Consider the following 20,988-nt stretch of genomic DNA (forward strand, 5'->3'; position numbering starts at 1 on the left):
TGTTTGTTTTGTTTATGTTTTTGTTTGGATCTTGTGTGGACACAGTCCACAGCCGGAGCAAAAACCACATGCCTCCCAGAACCTCCACAAGGCTGCTAGCGCCGTAGGTCCTCTCCTTTCTCCCTCTTTTCCTAGCTTTCTCCTCAGGGCCCTACACCTGTTTATTCCTGCATCGCTTCTAGGACTGGAACCCAGGGTTTAGTCCGTGGCAGGCAAGCACTCCCCTCCTGAGCTGCTCCCTGGCCATATTTTGTTGCGGCCCCGAATGGGCTCAGGTACTTCAGTGAGAGGGAAGGCGTTGAAGGGTTATTAGCAGACAAGTGATGTGAACTGACAAAAATAAATGGCTAAAGTAAATGGACTCCTGATGCTGTTCCGTTTAACCCTGGTTTTTGTTGTTCATTTTTGTTTCTTTGAGACAGGGTCTTGCTATGTAGCTCATGCTGGCCTTGAACTCACAATGTAGTCCAGGCTACACTCAAACTCACTGTTATCCTCCTGCCTCGGCCTCCCAAGTGCTGAGATTACGGGTGTGTACCCCCATGCCCACTTTGTCTTTTTTGTTAGTACAATCAAGCCCAATCTAAATTATTGAAACAAGCGGGAAATATGTTGACATACATTTTCCAGTGTATTTTACAAAAGAAGTAAGAAGTTAAAGGACCTCGGAAATTATTATGTATTAAAGGTAGACATTGCTGGGCATGGTGGTGCACACCTGTGATCCCAGCACTTGGGAGGCTGAGGCAGGAGGATCACCACATGCTCAAGGCCAGGCTGGGGCTACATAGAGTGCTCAAGGCCAGCCTGAACTACATATCAAGACTCTGACTCAAAAACCCAAAGTAGAGGGCTGGGGATTTAGCTCAGTGGTGCAGTCGCCTGCCTCAAAACAGAAGGTCCCAAGTTCAATCCCTGGTACCAACCCCCCCCCCCAAAAAAAACAAAATAAATAAATAAAAATAAAATAAAGGTAGACATTTTCACACAGACAACAGGCTGTCAAATCTCACAGCCTGGGGCTGGGGATTTAGCTCAGTGGTTTCGCCGCCTGCTGCGCAAGCGCAAGGACCCGAGTTTGATCTCCGGTACCAAAAAAAAAAAAAAAAATCTCACAGCCTGAGGTCCTGGGAAAGTTCAGCAAAGTAGTAACTATAAACCCCGAGTTCAAGTCTTGGCACACAGTGAGAGCCCCATAAATGTTGGTCTTCATTAGATACACTTAGCAACTTAAGGGCATTGAAAAGCATCTATAGTTGGATTAATACTAAATCCTATTAAGGAAATTCTGACTCTAGACCAGTGATGGCGAACCTCTGAGGGCTTTCAGTGATACTAATGGGGCTGTGGCACAGCACGTGTGCCATAGGTTCACCACCACTGCTCTGCACATATATTGTCAGTTGTCCTTGAGCTGTTCCCAGTAAGGTGACAACCTGGGAGAGAGTAAAACAAAGTCTAAACCTGTGCAAGTACACTTGACTTCTGGGCTCAGCCTTGCCACAGGAGCCGGCTGTGTGACCCTCCACTCACTGCACGGCCTGTCTGGATATCTATTAAGTCCTCATCTATAAAGGAAGCAGAGCAGACCAGAAGACGTGTAGAATCTTCTCGGAGAGAATTCTAGTTTCTTCTCTGCTGACTCCAGGACTGTAAATGGGGGAGAACTGTTAAACTTTGAAAGAATTATTTATATTCAGCTTTTCATACTTTTTGGGGGGCAGGCTAGGGGCTGGCTGGGGATCACGCCTAGGGCCCCCCACAGGCAGATCCTGCTCCACCCCTGAGCTCCACCCCCGGCCCTAGGCACTGTCTTCACACTGTCTCCTTACAACCCTCTCCCCCACTGGATGATGAACCTCTCCCAAACAAGACCCTGGCCTGCTGGACCAGGCTCCCAGCACTTCCTGACTACTCCATTTATGTTCCTTTTTTTTTTAATTTCTTTTGCCTGGTTTTTTTTTTGGGGGGGGGGTTGCTGTACCACAACCAAGGTACACCCACTGATACTTAATTTTAAGAAAGAGGTCTTGACCAGGCATGATGGCACATGTCTATAATCCTGTGATCCCAGCACTCAGAAGGCTGAGGCAGGAAGATTGCTGCAAGTTCAAGGCCCTCCTGGGCTACAAAGTAAGTTCAAGCCAGCCTGAATTACAGAGCAACCCTGTCTCAAAAAACCAAAAAGAGAAAAAGAAAGAGAGAGAGAGGTGTTAGGGCCGGCAGGGTAGCCCAGGAGCTCAGTGGTAGAGTGCTTACTCACTTCTGTGAGGTTCAGTCCCCAGGAAACCCCACCCCCCCACAAATCTCATATCAAGAATAAAGCTCTGATAATAAATGCTACCTACCAATGCGCCCCCACCAAGAAACAAAGTCTCTCGCTGTGTTGCCCAGACTGGTCTTGACTTTCTGGTGTAAGTGTTCCTCCTGCTTCAGTCTTCCCAGTAGCTGTGACCACAAGCACATATCACGGCAGCCTGCTAGAGCCTTCATGACATAATACCTGTAAAATAAATAAATACATTAGATTTACCTTGCAAAGCCCTGCTTTCCACATGGTTATGATTGTGAGCATCATTAGTGAATACCATCAAGGTCTATCAGTGGTCTTAAATGAAACTCTTAGAGGTGCAAAATAAATATGCATGGCATATAGGTTAACATTTGTTTTATTTATTTATATTTATTTTTTAATTTTTTGGGTTTTCTGAGACAGGGTCTCACTTTCTAGCCCACCCTGACCTTGAACTTGAAGCAATCCTCCTGCCTCAGCTTCCCAAGTGTTAGGATTACAGATGTGCCACCACACCCAGCTAAACGGTTGTTGTGTGTGTGTGTGTGTGAGAGAGAGTACTTTCTCCCCTATATCAATAGTGTATTGTGCAGTTGCTTCCATCTAGTGAAACAGGATTGTGTCAAAACCTGATTTCACCCCGGCTTGCGGTGCATGGGCATGCTTGTGAAGCCAGTCTGGGCTGCATAGTGAGTTTAAGACCAGTCTGGAGTACATACGGTACCAAGACCCCTTCTCAAAAACATAAAACAAAATGAAATCCAAAAGTCAGTTCCTCAGCCTCACTGACCACATAGTGAGGTCTCCACAGCCACCTCCTGGATAATGTGGAAGAGGATAATTGCTTCACACAGAAAGCACTCCGGATGGCACAGTTATGGACTGTTTTAAAATACATCTTACTGGGCTGGGGGCTAGGGATGTAGCTCCGTGGCACCACAGCTGCCTGGCAAGCATGAGGTCCTCAGTTCGATTCCTGGTACTGAAAAAATAAATAAGTAAAAGTACATCTTACACTGAGGAAGGAACTACGTGGTCTGGGTGTGACTCAGTGGACAGTCTGATGGAAGGGTGGCCCTGGGAGTAGGAATAAAAGTGCGTCAGATATGGAGATATCAAAATATCTGGGGAACATATAGATCATCATAATCAACTCCAACTCCTCAAGTTATGCATATAGCAATTATTTATTGAGCATCTGCTATGTGCCAGGTACTATGCTATGTGCAGGGCAAACACATGCGTGACATAGCCTGTGGCCCCAGGAGCTTGCAGTTTGAAGGAGATGTGCTAAGACCAGGACGCTAGGAGACACAGTACAGCGACACGGGGAGCCTGCAGCTTGAGTAGCTGCTGAGCCCTGGTCTGCCGGGTCCTCCAGAGTAGGTTTATACACTTGCTCACCCACGCACACACTTTCACACTTGCAGAAACAAGACAAAGAAACACATACACTCAAGAAGCCAGTTGTGCGACATGCACAAGTAAACAGGAATCAGCTAAGATTATCCAGTGTCATCTTCAGGATTCCGTATAGAGAGCTGCCTGTCATTGCAGACTTCAGCCAGCTGGTAGTTAAGCAAGTCCTTTACCCAAAGATGTAGAGAGCCGGGTGTGGTGGCCCACGCCTGTGACCCCAGCACTCAGAAGCTGAGGCAGGAGGATCGCTGGGAGTCCAAGGCCAGCTTGAGCTACATAGGGAGACCTTGTCTGAAAAAAATAAATAAAATAACTAAAGCTGTTGAGAGTGGAGGGCTGGGGGTGTAGTTCAGTGGTAGAACAGTTACCTGGCACGTATAAGACCCTGGGTTCAATCCCCAGCACCGGAGGGGGAAAATAAAAGCTACCAGAGGTTTGCGGGAGAAAAAAAAAAAATCAAAGTTCCCCACCATGTCCTAATTGGCAGGATGCTGTATACCCTGGGTCTATGTAACTTTTCCTTCTTTTTCCCGCCCTTTTTTTTCAACTCACTGTGTAGCCCAACGTGGCTTCGAACTCACAGTGATCTGCCTGCCTCAGCCTCCCGAGTGCTGGGGTTGCAGGCATTCGGGCTGGTTTCCTAATGCTCTGCTTCTGTATCTGACCCCCTCCCTGATGTCTTCTCAGGAAGGCTGGGTGCCTGCTTTGCCTCGAGTGGAGGCTGGAGGTGAGCACTCCGGAAGGACAGAGGTGGTGGAGTGAAGGAGCCCGGGGTCGCCCCAGGCAAAGCCACTCCCCTTCTTCAGCGCCCCCTCTTCTAACCTGTGGAACCACAATGTCTGTGTCACAGCTACCTTGGAGCGTGAGAATCTCGTGTGTGAAACTCCTGAACTTTAAAATCATACTGGGGGCCGGGGATTTAGCTCAGCAGCGCCTGCGCTTGCAAGACAGGCCCGGGACCACTTAGCTAAATCCCTGGTACCAAAATAAATAAATGAAAAATTAAATCATATAGAAATGCATGACGGTCATCTAATTATTACCAGGTATCAAACAGGTTTTGGAGGAAATTTTTATCTTTTTCTCTCAATCTGAAATTGAGTGATTATGAAAAGCTTTACAGTTTAAGTTTGATGACTCAAGGAATAAGATATCAATATTTGATATTTAATAAATCACATCTCTTTTTTGCTTGTTTTTTTTCCACACCATTTTCTTTCCAGTACCAGCAATGTGACTCAAGACCTTGCCCTTGTCAGGCAGGTGTGGCGCCACTGAGCTACAGCCCTGGCCCCATTGTTTTGTTTTATGAGACAGGGCTGTGTTGTAGTTCAGGTTGGTCTTGAACACTTTGCAGCCCAGGCTGGCCAGGACTTGCAGTGATCCTCCTGCCTCAGCCTCCGCAAGTGCCGAGATTAGAGGCTTGTGCCACCATGCTCAGCAAATTACATCTGTCTTGACTGGGAGGCTGGATCACATTCAGTTCATATTTCACCTAGAGTATTAAGGTCACTTTTACACAAATTCTCTGCTGGGTATGGTGGTGCACACCTATAATCCCGGCTGTTGGGGGGCTGAGGCAGGAGGATAGCTGGGAGTTCGAGGGCAGTCTTGACTACATAGCTAGACTCTGTCTATTTTCTTTTCCAGGGATTTTAGTTTTCCCGAATTTAGCTCAGTGGCACCACACCTGCTTCCCAAGCACAAGGTCCTGAGGTTGATCCCTGGTACTCAAAAGAAAAAGCAAAACAAATGGTTTAGGAAGTCCTTGGCTCTTGAATGCTTATCTTTTGCATAGGGTTCAGAACCACCATTCCTGCTAAAGAAAAAAGATAGCCAAGTTCCTTGGTCCTGATACTTCTGCAGAAGCATGCTCATTATTGTAGCTAATAGAAAATTAAAAATAAGATTCAGAGTGCTGGGGATTTAGCTCAGTGATTCTGCCACCTGCCTCAAAAGCGCAAGGACCCGAGTTCGATCCCCGGTACCAAAACAAAAAATAATAATAAGATTCAGAAACGTGTTAAACTGGGCATGGTGGCACATAACTGTAATCCCCACAGTCGGGAGGCTGAGGCAGGAGGATTGCTGCCTGGGCTACAAAATCCAGCCTGAACTGCATAGCAAACAAAATTAAAACAAACAGAAAACCCGAAAGCTGTATTTTCAAATGTGAAGATAACTGTCAGGTCTGCCCATCAGGAGGGACAGCTTTCTCCTCTCCACCCACTTGGTGACCCAGGAAGGCCCGGAGAACAGCCCTGCCCTTTGGAGGGGCTTCCCCCAAACGGAGCTCCCCGAAGGGTTCTGGGGAAATCCCCAACTAGACTGGATCCCGGGGATTAGTAAACAGATCTTCATTTCCGCAGGTCCTGGGAACCGGGAGCCGTCCTGTCCTGTCCTGCCCCAAGGGAACACAAAGTGACAGGCAGGGTAGGGAGAGAGGGAGGGAGGCCAGAGGGCTTCAGGCTCCCACTGAACCAGGTGCGAGTCCTCGCAGTGCGGGCGAGGGCTGAGAGGCGGCAGGCGCTGGATTCCCAGCCTTCTACCCTTTGCCAGTGCTCAGTGACGGGGTGTGTCATTTCCTTAAGCAGCTGTGAATCCCAGCATGGGCGCTCACGCTGAGAACTCAGCCTGTGCGGTGTAAACACCGTCACCCGTGGGTCACCTGGCAGGGCCGGGCATCCGTGTCAGCCACAGAGAAAGGCATCTGCTTTCCAGGCCTCCAGAGTGGCTCCACACCAGCCCTCTGAGAGGTGGCAGTGTCTGCTACCATCAGTGCCCAGGGCCTGCCACAGTGTCCTTCCTCAAGGACTTGCTGTGTAGTCCAGGCTGGTCTCAAACTTGCAAGGATCCTCCTGCCTCAGTCTCCTGCGTGCTGGGATCACAGGTGTGTGCTACCAGGCTAGCTTATTTTGTTTGTTTTTAAAGACAGTCTTACTGTGTAGCCCAGCTGTCCTAGAACTCTCAGTCCTCCTGCCTCAGGCTCCTGAGTGCTGGGACTTGGGATGTGCACCACTACACCCAGCTAATTTCTTTATCTTTTACCAACTATTTTCAGCTGTTCATTTCTAGCTCTCATTCCGGATGTCTAAGAAAATTTTGCTGTTTTATGCTCTTCCACCAGAAAAATCCAGGCCCCAGAAAACTGTTACACTTGCCTCTGAGGTGAGGTGAAAGACACACTATGGAGGGAAAGGTCAGTTTAGCAGAAGTGAACTGGGGTACAGGCCCCAGAACCCAGAAAACCCCTTCCCTGTCACAAAGCCCTCTGGGAACCCTTGGCAGTAAGTCCCACATGTGCAGTTTCAAAGAGAGGCTGGGTTATAGCTCAGTGCCAGAGTGCTTGCTAAACGTGTTCAAGGCCCTGGGTTCAACCCCCAGCACTGCAGGAAAAAAAAAACAGTATCACACACCATTTGCTTGTCTACTCTCAGAAATTTGAATGGTGGTTATGTACCTTCATTTTCTTTTCCTTCTTCTTTTTTTTTTTTTAGACAGGGTCTCTATATGTAGTTCAGGCTGGCCTAGAACTCTATCCTCCTGCCTCAGCCTCCCCAGCGCTGGGATTACAGGCGTGTACCACCATGCCTGGCTGCACCTTCATTTTCTATGGAACAAACTTCAGTCTTATAAAGTACAGAAGTAGATTAGAATAGCCTATAATAAAATACTAGGGCATGTCAGAAAGGAAGGGAACACCAGGGCGAGGAGTTAACCAGAGAGATAAAGGATGTGCCCTGTTATCAAGGTGTGATCCAAATGGTGGTGACACCCTGAGGAGAGGCCCCCTTACACCCCTGTTTTCAGTAACAGGCCGAACGGAAGGAGGTGGGGAGGGATGACGGGGCGGGGCGGGGCGGGGCTCAGACTCAGCTGGGCTGCCGGCCTGCTGCTCTGCTTGGTGACACCAGGCATGATTCCTCACCTCTCCAGGCCTGCGTCCTTGTCTGTATGTGAGAATAGGACCCAGAGTTTCTATGAGCTTTAGATAAGTTAATTCTTCCAAAGCACTTAAAACAGTTCCAGGCTTCTATTAAGTGCATTATCAATGATTGGCAAGTAAACAAAATTACAAATATAGTTACTTCATATCTTAGTACCTTATAGTTCACAAATCAACTTTGTTTTTTTTGTGGTGGGTTTGTTTGTTTGTCTGTTTGGTTGTTGGTTGGTTTTTGAGACAGGGTCTCATTATGTATTTTAGGCTGGCCTTGAAATCACTATGTAGCCCAGGCTGGCCTTGAACACTTGGCGATCCTCCTGCCTCACCCTCCTGAGTTACAAATCAACTTTACTTTGCTTTATTACCTACATTTTATGGATCAAGATATAAAGATCCCTGGGGCTAGGAATGTGGCTCAGTGGTAGAGCATGTGCTTTACATACCCAAAGCCCTGGGTTCAATCCACAGGCTGGATGGGAAAGGAAAGGAAGAAAGAGAGGAAGAGAAGGGTGGAAGGGAGAAAGAGAGAGAAGGCCAGGGATTTACCTCAGTGGCACTGTGCCGGCCTGGCAAGTGCAAGGTCCCGAGTTCGATATCCGGTGCCAAAAAAAAATGCAGGAGAGAGAGAGAGAGGGAGAGAGAGGGAAAGAAAGAGGGAGAAGAAAGGTTGTGGTGGCTCATACTTGTAATAGCAGCACTCAGGAGGCTGAGGCAGGAGGATCACTGTGAGGTGGAGACCAGCCTGGGCTACATGAGTTCAAGTCCAGTCTAAACTACATAGTGAGACTCTGGCTCACAAAACAAATACAGGGTTTCCTAACTTAATGTTGTAAAGTTTATGGCTTTGGGACAAATTTGATTAAAAAATGAGCATTTCTTATCTCTTATTTCTAGCCTTCAGCAAGGGAAATAGATCAACACCTCCTTTTTCTATTTCCACAACAAAAAACATGGCGGTCAGTCAACTGTTCAGTTGCTATGGTGAGAAGTAGACTCTTATACTGAAACGAGGCCCGTGTGTCTGTGTCATGCACCATGTTGCATGCCTGTCTCTGAAGAATGCTTACCTGTGAGTGAGCCCTTCACTGCCCAGGACTTTTAGAGAATAATACTAATTCCATGCATATTAGTCTTGACAGAGGCTGTTACACATACATTCTGACTTCTTGGCCCCCAAGTTCGGGATGATTGAACCTTTCCTATCTTCGCCCACAAACACACCCATACCAGGAGTTACGTAAGTTTGTCTTCTGCTCTGCAGCTATCAATGTTCCCCTTTTCTTTCTGTTTTTATTTTATTTTTATTTGTTGTTGTTTTGGTACCAGGGATCAAACTCAGGACCTTGCGCTTGCCAGGCAGGCGCTGTGCTGCTGAGCTACACCCCCAGCCCTCCTTCCTTCTTGCTTTGCCTTGCTTTGCTTTGGGTTTTTTAAGACAGGGTCTCACTAAGTGGCCTCAAACTTGGGGTGACCCTTCTGCCTCAGCCTCCTGAGCGCTGGGATTATAGGTGCATCCCATCAAGCTTGGCTTGGTACTGCATTTCCTATTTTAAATAGGATACTATGCATGGCCAACGGCTCTCAGGGCAGTGGGATGAACCAGAGAGGCAGGGTTGCCTTCCCCCGTGGGTCCCCGGGTTCTGGACCCCGAAGAGATGTCTCCACAGCTCAGAGGGTAGAAGTGGGACTGCCTGCCACTGACTCCCAGCTGTGTGACTTCAGGAGAGACAACCAGTCCCTCAGTGTTTCTTCCCTCACAGCGCCAAGAGGACGCCCTTGTAGGTGTTGGGAAGATGACAGAGGCGAACTTACAGGAAGTGCTTAGAACAGGTCTGACTCAAGGGAAACATTCAGTAAATGTTAGCATTTGCTCTAAGGGGACAACTTTCAAGTATTTTTGCCTGTCTCTTCCAGTAAGAAATACATCTCGGTATTTTTTTTCTTTTTTCTTTTTGGGCATCGGGACTCGAACTCAGGGCCTCGAGTTTACCAGACAGGCACTGTGCTGCAGAGCCACAGCCCCGGCAAGAACTACATCATGTGTCATAGCCCAGCACACACACATAGATAATGAACTGAAGTTTCACACACCATTCACACTTTCATCACAAGCACTGTACTCTTTAAATTTCTATTTCTTTTTTATTTTAAATGGTGGAGTATTGTATTCAGTTGATTTTACAACCCACTAAGCAATCAGTTGGAACAACTCTGTGATTTTGGATGGACTTGTGTGTTCGCTCCTAAGCTGTGAATGTGAATGTGTCACCTTACACGGCAAAGGGCGAAGGGGACTGTGGACGTGCTGAGGGGTGGACTCCATCTCATCACGAGTCCTGTAAAAATGGAGACGCCTAAGGAAGAGCAACCACCGCGCCCACCTTCACAGAAAAGGCAGAGCCTGTCTGGGCTGCGATCAGAGGAAGAAACGTGACAGTGGAAGAAAGGCCAAGGGCACAGAGTGACAGGGGCCTCAGTCTACCTTTGCCAGCTTCGAACCTGGAGAAAGGAGGCCAGGAGCCAAGGGATGCAGGCATCCCTCAGAAACCGGGAAAATCAGAAAAAAAAGATTCCCCCTTTCAGCCTGTGAGGAAACAGCCCAGCCCTGCAATACCCTGGTTTTAGCCTAGCGAGGCCCACACCAGATTCTGGCCTCCAGAGCTGTGAGGTGGTAAGTTTGTGCGGTTTAAGACTCTAGAACTCCACTCATTTGCTCCGTAACTATACAAAACTAACACATTATCTGAGCCAGAAACCCGCACTCCACCACTCCCAACTCTTCCCTCTGAATGCCCCAGGCATTCAGTAAGTCACTCAGTTTTTGTTTTTCTCAGTACTGGGGATTGAAGCCAGGGAGTGCTGAGCTACATCCCCAGCACTTTCAAAAAATTTCTTAAAATTTCAAGACAGTCTCATTGAATTGTCCAAACTGGCCTTGAACTTGTGACCCTCCTGCCTCAGCCACCTGAGTGTGTGGGATTACAGGCATGGGCCAGCACACCCAGCTTGTATTTCTGTCAGATGACTCAGTTCAAATCTATAAGGACAGATTTCTCTGCTGCCTTTGCCCCTTCTGGTCCTTCAGAATGTTACATGTATAATGTTATTTTATTATCTGCTGTATTTTGACTCTTGAATGTCCCCAGGGCCCATGTAAGCTTGTAAACTTGTAAGCTTGGTCCCCAACCTTGGCATTGTTGGGATGTAGTGGTGCCTTTAAGAGGTGGAGCCCTGTGGGAGGAAGTGAGGTCAGTGGGGGCATGGCCCAGGGACCTCAGCCCCTGCCAGTCTCTCTCAGCTTCCTGGCCACCATGAGGTGAGCAGGTTCCTTCGCTATTATATTATGTCAATCTTGTTTTTTCTCCTGTACCAGGGATCAAATTCAGGACCTTGCACTTGCCAGGCAGGTGCGATACCACTGAGTTACATCCCCGGCCCTTCTTTGCTATTATAATTAGTTATTTGTAATTTTTCTTTTTGAGACAGGGTCTCACTGTGTAGTTCAGACTGCACTTGAACTCATGATGAAGCCCAGGTTGGCCTCAAACTCACAATGATCCTCCTGGCTCCTGCCTCCACCACACCCAGCTTACAATATTTTTTCTTATCTCTTAAAAAAATGTGTGGTGAAGGATGCCAACTATCACCACACCTGTTCAATATTGTTCTGGAAACATTAGCCACAGCAATTAGAAAAGAGAAAGAAATAAAAGGAATAAAGATAGGAAAGGAAGAAGTGAAACTGTCATTATTTGCTGATGATATGATACTTTACATAGAAGACCAAAAAACTTGGTCAAAAGTCTTCTAGACCTAATTGACAGATTCAGTAGAGTAGCTGGATACAAGGTCAACATTCAAAAAACAATAGCCTTCTTATACCCAAATAGCAGACTCATTGAGAGAGAAATTTGGGAAATAATTCCTTTTACAATAGCATCTAAAAAACTGAAATATCTAAGAATCAACCCAACAAAGGAAGCAAAAGACCTCTACACTGAAAACTACAGCACTCTGAAAAAGGAGATCGAAGGGGATATAAGAAAATGGAAAGATATCCCTTGTTCCTGGGTGGGAAGAACCAATATAGTGAAAATGGCCATACTTCCAAAACTACTATAAGATTTAATGCAATGCCACTTGAAATTCCAACAATATATTTCACAGAACTAGAGAAAACAATCCAAAAATTCATTTGGAATCAGAAGAAACCTAGAGTAGCAAAAGCAATTCTAGGCAACAGAGACATGGCTGGGGGTATCACAATCCCCAACTTGAAACTATACTACAAAGCTACTGTGATAAAAACAGCATGGTACTGGCAAAGAAGCAGACCTGAGGATCAGTGGAACAGATTAGAAGATGGAGAAACAACTCCAGACATACTCAGTCACCTCATCTTTGACAAAGGAGCCAACCACCCTCATCGGAGGAAAGATAGCCTATTTAATAAATGGTGTTGGAAAAACTGGATTTCAACCTGCCAAAGATTAAAACTAGACCCATACCTATCACCATGCACTAAACTAAGATCAAAGTGGATTAAAGATCTAAATATCAAAACAGAAACACTAAACTTGCTGGAAGGTAAGTTAGGTAGAACTCTTGAAGACCTTGGCATAGGAAAAGACTTTATGAACAAATCCTCAGTAGCACAGGAGCTAGCACAAAGAATCAACAACTGGGATCTTATCTTATTAAAAAGCTTCTGCACTGCAAGAGAAACCACCAACAGAGCTAAGAGATAACCTACAATGTGGGAAAAAATTTTTAGCAGCTGTACCTCAGACAAAGGACTACTACCTAGAATATATAAAGAAGTGAAAAAAATCAGACCCTCCAAATTCAAAGACTCAATTCAAAAATGGGCATCTGAAATGAACAGACATTTCTCAGACAAGTAAAAGCAGCAAACAAATATAAGAAAAAATGTTCAACATCACTGGTCATTTGAGAGATGCAGATGAAAATAACACTGAGATTCCACCTCACCCCAGAAAGAATGGCTGCTATCAAGAAATCATCCAGGGGCTGGGGATTTAGCTCAGTGGTTCCAGCACCTTCCTTGCAAGTGCAAGGTCCCCAGTTCAATCCCTGGTACTGGAAAAAAAAAATTAAATTTGGAATTAAAACAATTTTTAAAAAATTTTAAAAAAAGAAAGAAAGAAAGAAATCGTCCAATAACAAATGCTGGCAGGGGTGTGGAGAGAAAGGAACCCTTCTCCATTGTTGGTGGGAGTGCAGACTGGTGCAACCACTGTGGAAATCCATATGGAGATACCTCAAAGAACTAGGACTAGAGGTTCCATTTGACCCAGCTATTCCCCTGCTAGGTATCTTCCCCAAAGAATTAAAAGAATCATACCACAGCAATATATGCTCACCCATGTTTATAGCGGCACAGTTTGTAATAGCTAAAGCTTGGAAACAGCCCAATTGCCCATCACCTGGAAACTGGAGAAAGAAGATGTGGTTTTTTTAATAAAATGGAGTACTACTCAGCTGTAAAGAACGAGAAACTAGAGACATTTATAGCTAAATGGATGGATATTGAGGCCATACTCTTAAGTGAAATAAATAGAACACACATGTGTAAATATAGAATAGTTTCTCTAGTGTGAGAAACTGAAAATGTAAATAAGGATGAAAATGATTAAAATGAATAATTGATAATTTGAAATAGGAAAAAAGGTCCAAAGACGAAGGAGTGAAGGGAGGGGAAGGGGAAAGAGAAGAAGGGAAAGGAAAAATTATGAAAAGAGAAAAAAAAAATGGAAACGAAATCTATGTAAATAGGGAAGGGCGGAGGGGGTGAAGGGCGCATAGGTAATGGGGGAAAAAATAAGAACCAAGATACATCGTGTACAGGTACAAGCACCCAATGATAAATGTAAACAAATTGTATACCTAAAATGTACCAATAAAAGAATTTTTAAAAAATGTGTGATGCACGCTTGTAATCCCAGCAAGAGGATGCTTCTTGGAAGCTAAAGAAGGTGTCTTGCCTGCTGGTCCTCCAGCTCCTCCTGTGTACTGCAGACCTTAGTTTATTGTTTATACCAAGGCTCATGAATCACAGTTTGCTTTATTTTTTAATTAGGGCATCAGTGCCAAAGAGTTCTAGGAGAAGATAAATAAAGTCCCTGGTAGTGTGTTTCTTTATTTGTATCTTCTATTTTAACAAGCATCCTCAAATAATTGCATTAGCCTATGTATTTGACATCAAAATGTGAATGACAAAGAAAGGCCCAGAGCTGCCTATCTGCTGCCTGGGCCACAGCCACAGGCCCTTGGGAGAGAAGGAAGACTCCTCCTGCAAGGACTGCCTAGAGCCTCTGCCGGGACCTCTGCTATGTGCGTTTTCCTCCATGTCCCCGGTGGTTCAGCCCACAATGTCACATCAGGCACACAGTCAAATTTCACTGTAGCCAGAGGAAACTTCGAGTCACAGATTACATAGCACTGCAAGGCAGGAGGCCATAACCAAATACCACAGAGGGCAGTTCACACAGCAGGAACTGACTGCCTCACAGTTCCAACACTGAACGTCTAAGAACAACGAAGCTTGCTGTCACCTCACTGGGTCCTCCTACAGCCCCCTTCCAGGCCTGCATCCTTGTTTGTGTGCCTGGATTTCCTCTTCTGAAGGTGCAGTTGGACTGGATTAGGACCTACCCCTACATCACATTTAATCTGATTACCTTTGTAAAGGTCCTGCCTCCAAATAGGGTGCGTTACTCTTTTCATTATTATAATGAATGCCTGAGATAACTACCTTACAAAGACAAATGTTTTGACTTATGGCTTTAGAGGGTTTAGTCCAGAATGGATTGGCCCCATTGCTTGGGAGTCGGGGTGGCATAGCATAGGGAAACATGTAACAGAGCAAAACCACCCACCCCATGGGCAGGAGCCGAAAGAAGGAAAGAGGAAGGGGCTGGGACCCATTGTCCCCTTCCAAGACACCCCCTATGATTTGAAGACCTCCCACCAGCCCATACCTCCCCACAGTGCCAAGCTGGGGACCAAGGAGTTGCCATGTGGAGGCCACTTAAGATCCAAACTGCAGCAGTCACTTTCTTAGGTCCCTGGTGTTAGGATGCCAACATACGAATTTTCGTGGAACACAATTCAGCCACAACAAGCAGTTCTGTTACCTTTAAAATACTGAGCTTTGCACAGGCTTGGGGTTCCAAAGAATTCCTCCTGGGAACCCTCAAAGCCCCCATCAGGATCCTCCTATGAAGGTGTTCTGTTTCCATTTTCCCATCCCAAGGCTGGGCTCTGTGCCACACCCATCTTCTGGTCTTTTCCAGTAGATCCTCACATACCCACTCCTTGTTCTTTGGATATAATCGCTCTACCTGTTGCAGCTACTCCATCACCAGCTCAGCTTTCCTCATATTACCAGAGAGCTCTCTTTTCTTCTGACATTGGTTTGGTTTCGGTTTTGGTGTTTTGAGACAGGGTCTTACTATGCAGTTCAGGCTGGCCTTAAACTCACAGTGATCCTCCTGCCTCAGCCTCCCAAGTGCTGAGATTACAGGCTTGTGCAGCCACACTGGACTTCTGCTTTGTTTTGAGACAGAGTCTCATTATGTAGTCTACTCTGCCTTGAGCTCACTGTGTAGCCCAAGCTGGCCTAAATTTTCAGCAGTCTTCCTGCCTCAGCCTCCCAACTGCTGGGATTACCCATATGCCCCATTACATTTGGCTCCTTCTGACATTTTTGCTTGCTTCTTTGCTTTTTTTGAGACAGTCTTGCTGTGCAGTTCAGGCTGGCCTTGAACTCACAGCCATTCACCAGCCTCCCAAGCACTAAGATCGTAGGTGTGTGGCACTACCCCTTGGCCCTTGTTTTTCATTTTGAGACAGGGTCTTGCTGTCTCATCCCAGGCCTCTTCTGATGTTTTTAACCTTGATGATCTTGAGCTCTTATATTGGCAATGGAATTTCTGAAATATTTTTTTTATTTATTTATTTATTTATTTATTTATTTATTTATTTAGACAAGATCTTGCTATGTAGTTCAGGCTGGCCCTGAACTCACTATGTAGCCCAGGCTGGCTTCCAACACTTGCCAATCTTCCTACCTCACCCTCCCAAGTGCTGGGATTATAGGTGTGCACCACCACACCTGGCAGAATTTCTTTTTTTTTTTTGGTACCGGGGATCAAACTTGTGACTTTGTGGTGGCAAGGCAGATGGCGGCACCACTGAGCTAAATCCCTGGCAAGAATTTCTAAAATTTTGTGCTCCACTCTTGCTTCCTGTTTCCCCCATAACCTTGTGTTTTTCCTTTCTTTTCTTCCTCTCTCTTGGAATGGCATCTTACTGCCTGTCCTGGCTAACTCGAACCTTCAATCCTGTTCCAGCCTCCCGAGTAGTGGGATTACTGGTGCCCACCACCATACCCAGTTTATCCCTTTATTTTCTTCAAAAGCAGCTTTTAGAAGTACTCAGTTCTCTCTTATATGGCACTTAGATCTCACCACAACTTAAATCCCCATTCCCAGATACGCTTTCTAATGAAAAGTTATAAAGGTCATGTCTTTCTTTCTTTTCTTTTTTTTGGGGGGGGAAGGGGATGGAACCCAGGGCTTTGTGCGTGCTAGGCAGGTTCCCTACCACTGAGCTACACTCCCAGCTCCTTAAAGATCATTTTCAACAAAGTGAGCGGGATCAGCTTACACTCAATGCTTCAACTTTGCAATTTGAGGGCTCTTCCTCTACTTCCTCCTGTTCCAATTTAAAGCTTGGGTTTTTCCACATGAGGCAAGTCTGTGCTTCATGGACCAGGTTCAAACCTGACCAGTACACTGGGCCACTCAGAAGCTGTGTCCCAGTCCTCGGCTGCGGTCCAGGCTTACTAGTAACAGGTCCAGGAAGGAGGGCGTGAGCAGCAGCCTGATGCATGGGTGGAAAGGAATGGATTTGGAACCTAATAGCTCACTCCTTGAGCCACCACAGGTGCAGATTCAATATTCTCTCCTGAGAAATGTGGTGGTTTGTGTGAGTAGATGTTTATAGAGTAGGAAGGAGGACGTTCTGGTGCAGTATACTCACAGTTAGGGTTTACACATGAAGTGTTCCCAAAGACTCATGCATCCAGAGTTTGCAGTGAGGGAGCGTTCAGAGGCGAGACCTAGAAAGGTGATTGGATCATAGAGCACTAACTTCACCAATGGATTCACCAACGACCAGTTCATAGCTGAAAGCTCTGTGAGGAGGCAGGGCCACTGCAGGAAGAAGGCACCTCAGCCCTTTCCTCTCCATCACTTTCTCCCTCCTCTGCTTCCTGTCTGCCATGAGGTGAGCAGTTTTGTTCCACCTCACCCCCTCCACCATGATGTTTAGCCTCTCCACAGGCCCACCCCAGCTGACCAGGACTGCAACCTCTGAAGCTGTGAGCCCAAATAAATCTTTTTCCCATTAAGTTGATTTCCTCAGGTATTTTGTCATAGTGATCAACAGCTGTCCAACCCACTCCCTTTGTCTGTACTTTTATTTTATTTATAAATCTTTTTTTGGTACCAGGGATCAAACTCGGGACCTTGCGCTTTCGAGGCAGGCGGTGGAACCACTGAGCTAAATCCCTGGCCCTTGTCTGTACTTTTTTTTTTTGTATTAAATTCTTTTATTGGTACATTGTAGGTATACAACACAATTACATTTCTCATTGGGAATTGTACCTTTATATAATGCATCTTGGTTCTTATTTTTTCCCCATTCCTAGCCCTCCCTTCATGCCCTCCACCCTTCCCTATTTACAAAGACTTTATTTCCATTTTTTCCATTTCTCATCATTTTCTCCTTTCCCTTCTTTCCTTTCCCCTGTGCCTCCCACTACCTCTACCCCTTTGGACCTTTTCTTCCTATTTTACATTACCGATTATTCATTCTAATAATTGGTACATTTTAGGTATACAATATAATGACATTCATCATTGGAAATTTGCACCTTTACATAGTCTCTCTTGGTTCTTGTTTTTCACCTTTGCCCAGCCCTCCCTATTTACAAAGATTTTGTTCCTATTTTTCCATTTTCTCATATTAATCTCATTCCCTTCTATCCTTTCCCTTAGCCCTCCCACTTCCTTCCCCTTTGCCCCTTTTCTTCCTATTTCACATGACCTATTATACATTTCATCCTTATTTACACTTTCAGTTTCTCACACCAGAGAAACTATTCGGTATTTACACATGTGTGTTCTATTTATTTCACTTAAGAGTATTGCCTCAATGTGCATCCACTTAGCTATAAATGTCTCTAATTTCTCATTTTTTATGGCTGAGTAGTACTCCATTTTATAAAAAAAACACATTTTCTTTATCCAGTCTCCAGTTGATGGGCATTTGGGCTGTTTCCAAGTTTTAGCTATTACAAACTGTGCTGCTATGAACATGGGCACACATATATCACTGTGGTATGATTCTTTTAATTCTTTGGGGAAGATCCCCAGCAGTGGAATAGCTGGGTCAAATGGGACTTCCAGTCCTAGTTCTTTGAGGTATCTCCATACTGATTTCCACAGTGCTTGCACCAGTCTACACTCCGACCAGCAATGGAGCAGGGTTCCTCTTTCCTCACAGCCCTGCCAGCATTTGTTATTGGTTGATTTCATGATAGCAGCCATTCTTTCTGGAGTGAAGTGGAATCTCAGTGTTGTTTTCATTTGCATCTCTCCAATGACCAGTGAGGTTGAACATTTTTTCATGTATTTATTTGCTCTTTCTACTTCTTTGTCTGAGAAATGTCTGTTCATTTCAGATGCCCATTTTTGGATTGGGTCTTTAAATTTGGGAGATCTGATCTTTTTAAGTTCTTTATAGATTCGAGATAGTAGACCTTTGTCTGAGGAAGAGCAGGTGAAGATTTTTTCCCACATTGTAGGTTGTCTCTTCACACTGCTGGTGGTTTCTCTTGCTGTGCAGAAGCTTTTTAATAAGAAGAGATCCCACTTGTTGATTGTTTGTGCTAGTTCACGGGCAACTGAGGTTTTGTTCATAAAATCTTTTCCTACACCGATGTCTTCAAGGGTTCTACCTGACCTCTGTTCCAACTAGTTCAGAGTTTCTATTTTAATATTTAGATCTTTAATCCATTTTGATTTTAGTTGAGTGCATGGTGAGAGATACAGGTCTAGTTTTAATCTTTGGCAAGTTGAAGCCCAGGTTTTCCAGCACCATTTATTAAAGAGGCTATCTTTCCTCCAGTGAGGGTGTTTGGCTCCTTTGTTGAAGATGAGATGGCTGAGTGTGTCTGGTGTTGTTTCTGCATCTTCTAATCTGTTCCACTGGTCCTCAAGCCTGTTTCTTTGCCAGTACCGTGCTGTTTTTATCACAGTAGCTTTGTAGTAGAGTTGCAGGTTGGGGATTGTGATACCCCCTGCCATGTCTCTGTTACCTAGAATTGCTTTTGCTATTCGGGGTCTCTTCTTCTTCCAAATGAATTTTTGGATTGTTTTCTTGAGGTCTATGAAGTATGCTGCTGGGATCTCAATTGGAATTGCATTAAATCTATATAGCAGTTTTGGAAGTATGGCCATTTTCACTCTATTAATCCTTCCTACCCAGGAGCAGGGGATGTCTGTCCATTTTTTGATATCATCTTCAATCTCTCTTTTCAGAGTGCCATACTTTTCAGTGAAGAGGTCTTTGATTTCTTTTGTTAGGATGATTCCTAGGTATTTCAGTTTTTTGGATGCTATTGTGAAAGGAATTATTTGCTCTATTTCTCTCTCAGTGAGTCTGTCATTCGTGTAGAGGAAAGCTATTGATTTTTGTGTGTTGACCTTATAACCAGCTACTTGACTGAATTTGGTTATTAAGTCTAGAAGACTTTTGGTGGAGTTCTTGGGGTCTTCTATATAGAGTATCATGTCATCTGCAAATAATGACAGTTTGACTTCTTCATTACCTATCTTTATTCCTTTTATTTCTTTCTCTTGTCTAATTGCTATGGCTAATGTTTCCAGAACTATATTGAACAAGAGTGGTGATAGTGGACATCCTTGTCTTGTTCCTGATTTGGGTGTGAAGGATTTCAGTTTTTGACCATTTAGTATGATATTGGCTGTTGGTTTTTCATAGATGGCTTCTATCAGTTTGAGGTAGAGACCATCTATTCCAATTTTTTGTAGGGTTTTTATCATAAATGCATGTTGGATTTTGTCAAATGCTTTTTCTGCATCTATGGAGATAATCATATGGTTTTTGTCCTTGGCTCTATTGATATAGTGTATTACATTAATTGATTTTCGTATATTGAACCATCCCTGCATCCCTGGGATGAATCCCACTTGATCAGGGTGTATGCTCTTCTTGATGATCTTCTGCATTCTGTTTGCCAGTATCTTATTAAGGATTTTTGCATCTATGTTCATTAGTGAGATTGGCCTATAGTTCTCTTTTTCAGTTGGGTCTTTCTCTGCTTTGGGGATCAAGGTGATGCTTGCTTCCAGGAATGAATTTGGGAGTATTACTTCCCTTTCAATTTCACTGAAGAGTTTAAACAGTAGTGGCAGCAGTTCCTCTCTAAATGTCTTGTGGAATTCAGCAGTGAAGCCATCAGGGCCTGGGCTTTTCTTAGGTGCTAAGTTTTTAATGACATTTTCAATTTCATTGGTTGATATTGGGTTGTTCAGAATTTTTAGGTCTTCTTGGTTCAACTTTGGTAATTCATATGTATCTAGGAATCTGTCCATTTCTTCTGTGTTGTCCATCTTATTGGCGTATAGGTTCTGGAAGTAGGTATTGATGATCCTCTGGATTTCTGCTGGGTCTGTTGTAGTTTCACCCTTTTCATTCCTAATTGCATGGATTTGGGCCTTTTCTTTCCTTTTTCTGATAAGGTTGACTAAAGGTTTATCAATTTTGTTGATTCTTTCAAAGAACCAACTCTTGGCTTCATTGATTTTTTTGTATCATTCTCTTAGTCTCCATTGCATTGATTTCTGCTCTGATCTTTATAATTTCTTCCCTTGTATGAGCTTTGGGGTTATCTTGCTCTTCTTTTTCTAGAAGCTTGAGGTTCAGCATCAGGTTGTTTAATTGGGCTCGTTCTGTTTTCCTAATATGTGTATTCACTGCTATGAATTTCCCTCGTAAGACTGCTTTCATTGTGTCCCATAGATTCCGATATGTTGTATTGTCATTGTCATTTAATTGAAGGAACTGTCTGATTTCTTCTTTAATTTCCTCTGTGACCCATTGGTTATTCAGAAGTGTGTTGTTCAATTTCCACGTGTTTATGAAATTTTTTGAGTTTCTTTTGCTATGGATCTCCAATTTCATCGCACTATGGTCTGATAATATACAGGGCATAATT

The sequence above is a fragment of the Heterocephalus glaber genome, unplaced genomic scaffold (assembly GCF_053883595.1).
Source record: "Heterocephalus glaber isolate CG9 unplaced genomic scaffold, H.glaber_assembly_v1.0 deba00001600, whole genome shotgun sequence".
Lineage (NCBI taxonomy): Eukaryota > Metazoa > Chordata > Mammalia > Rodentia > Bathyergidae > Heterocephalus > Heterocephalus glaber.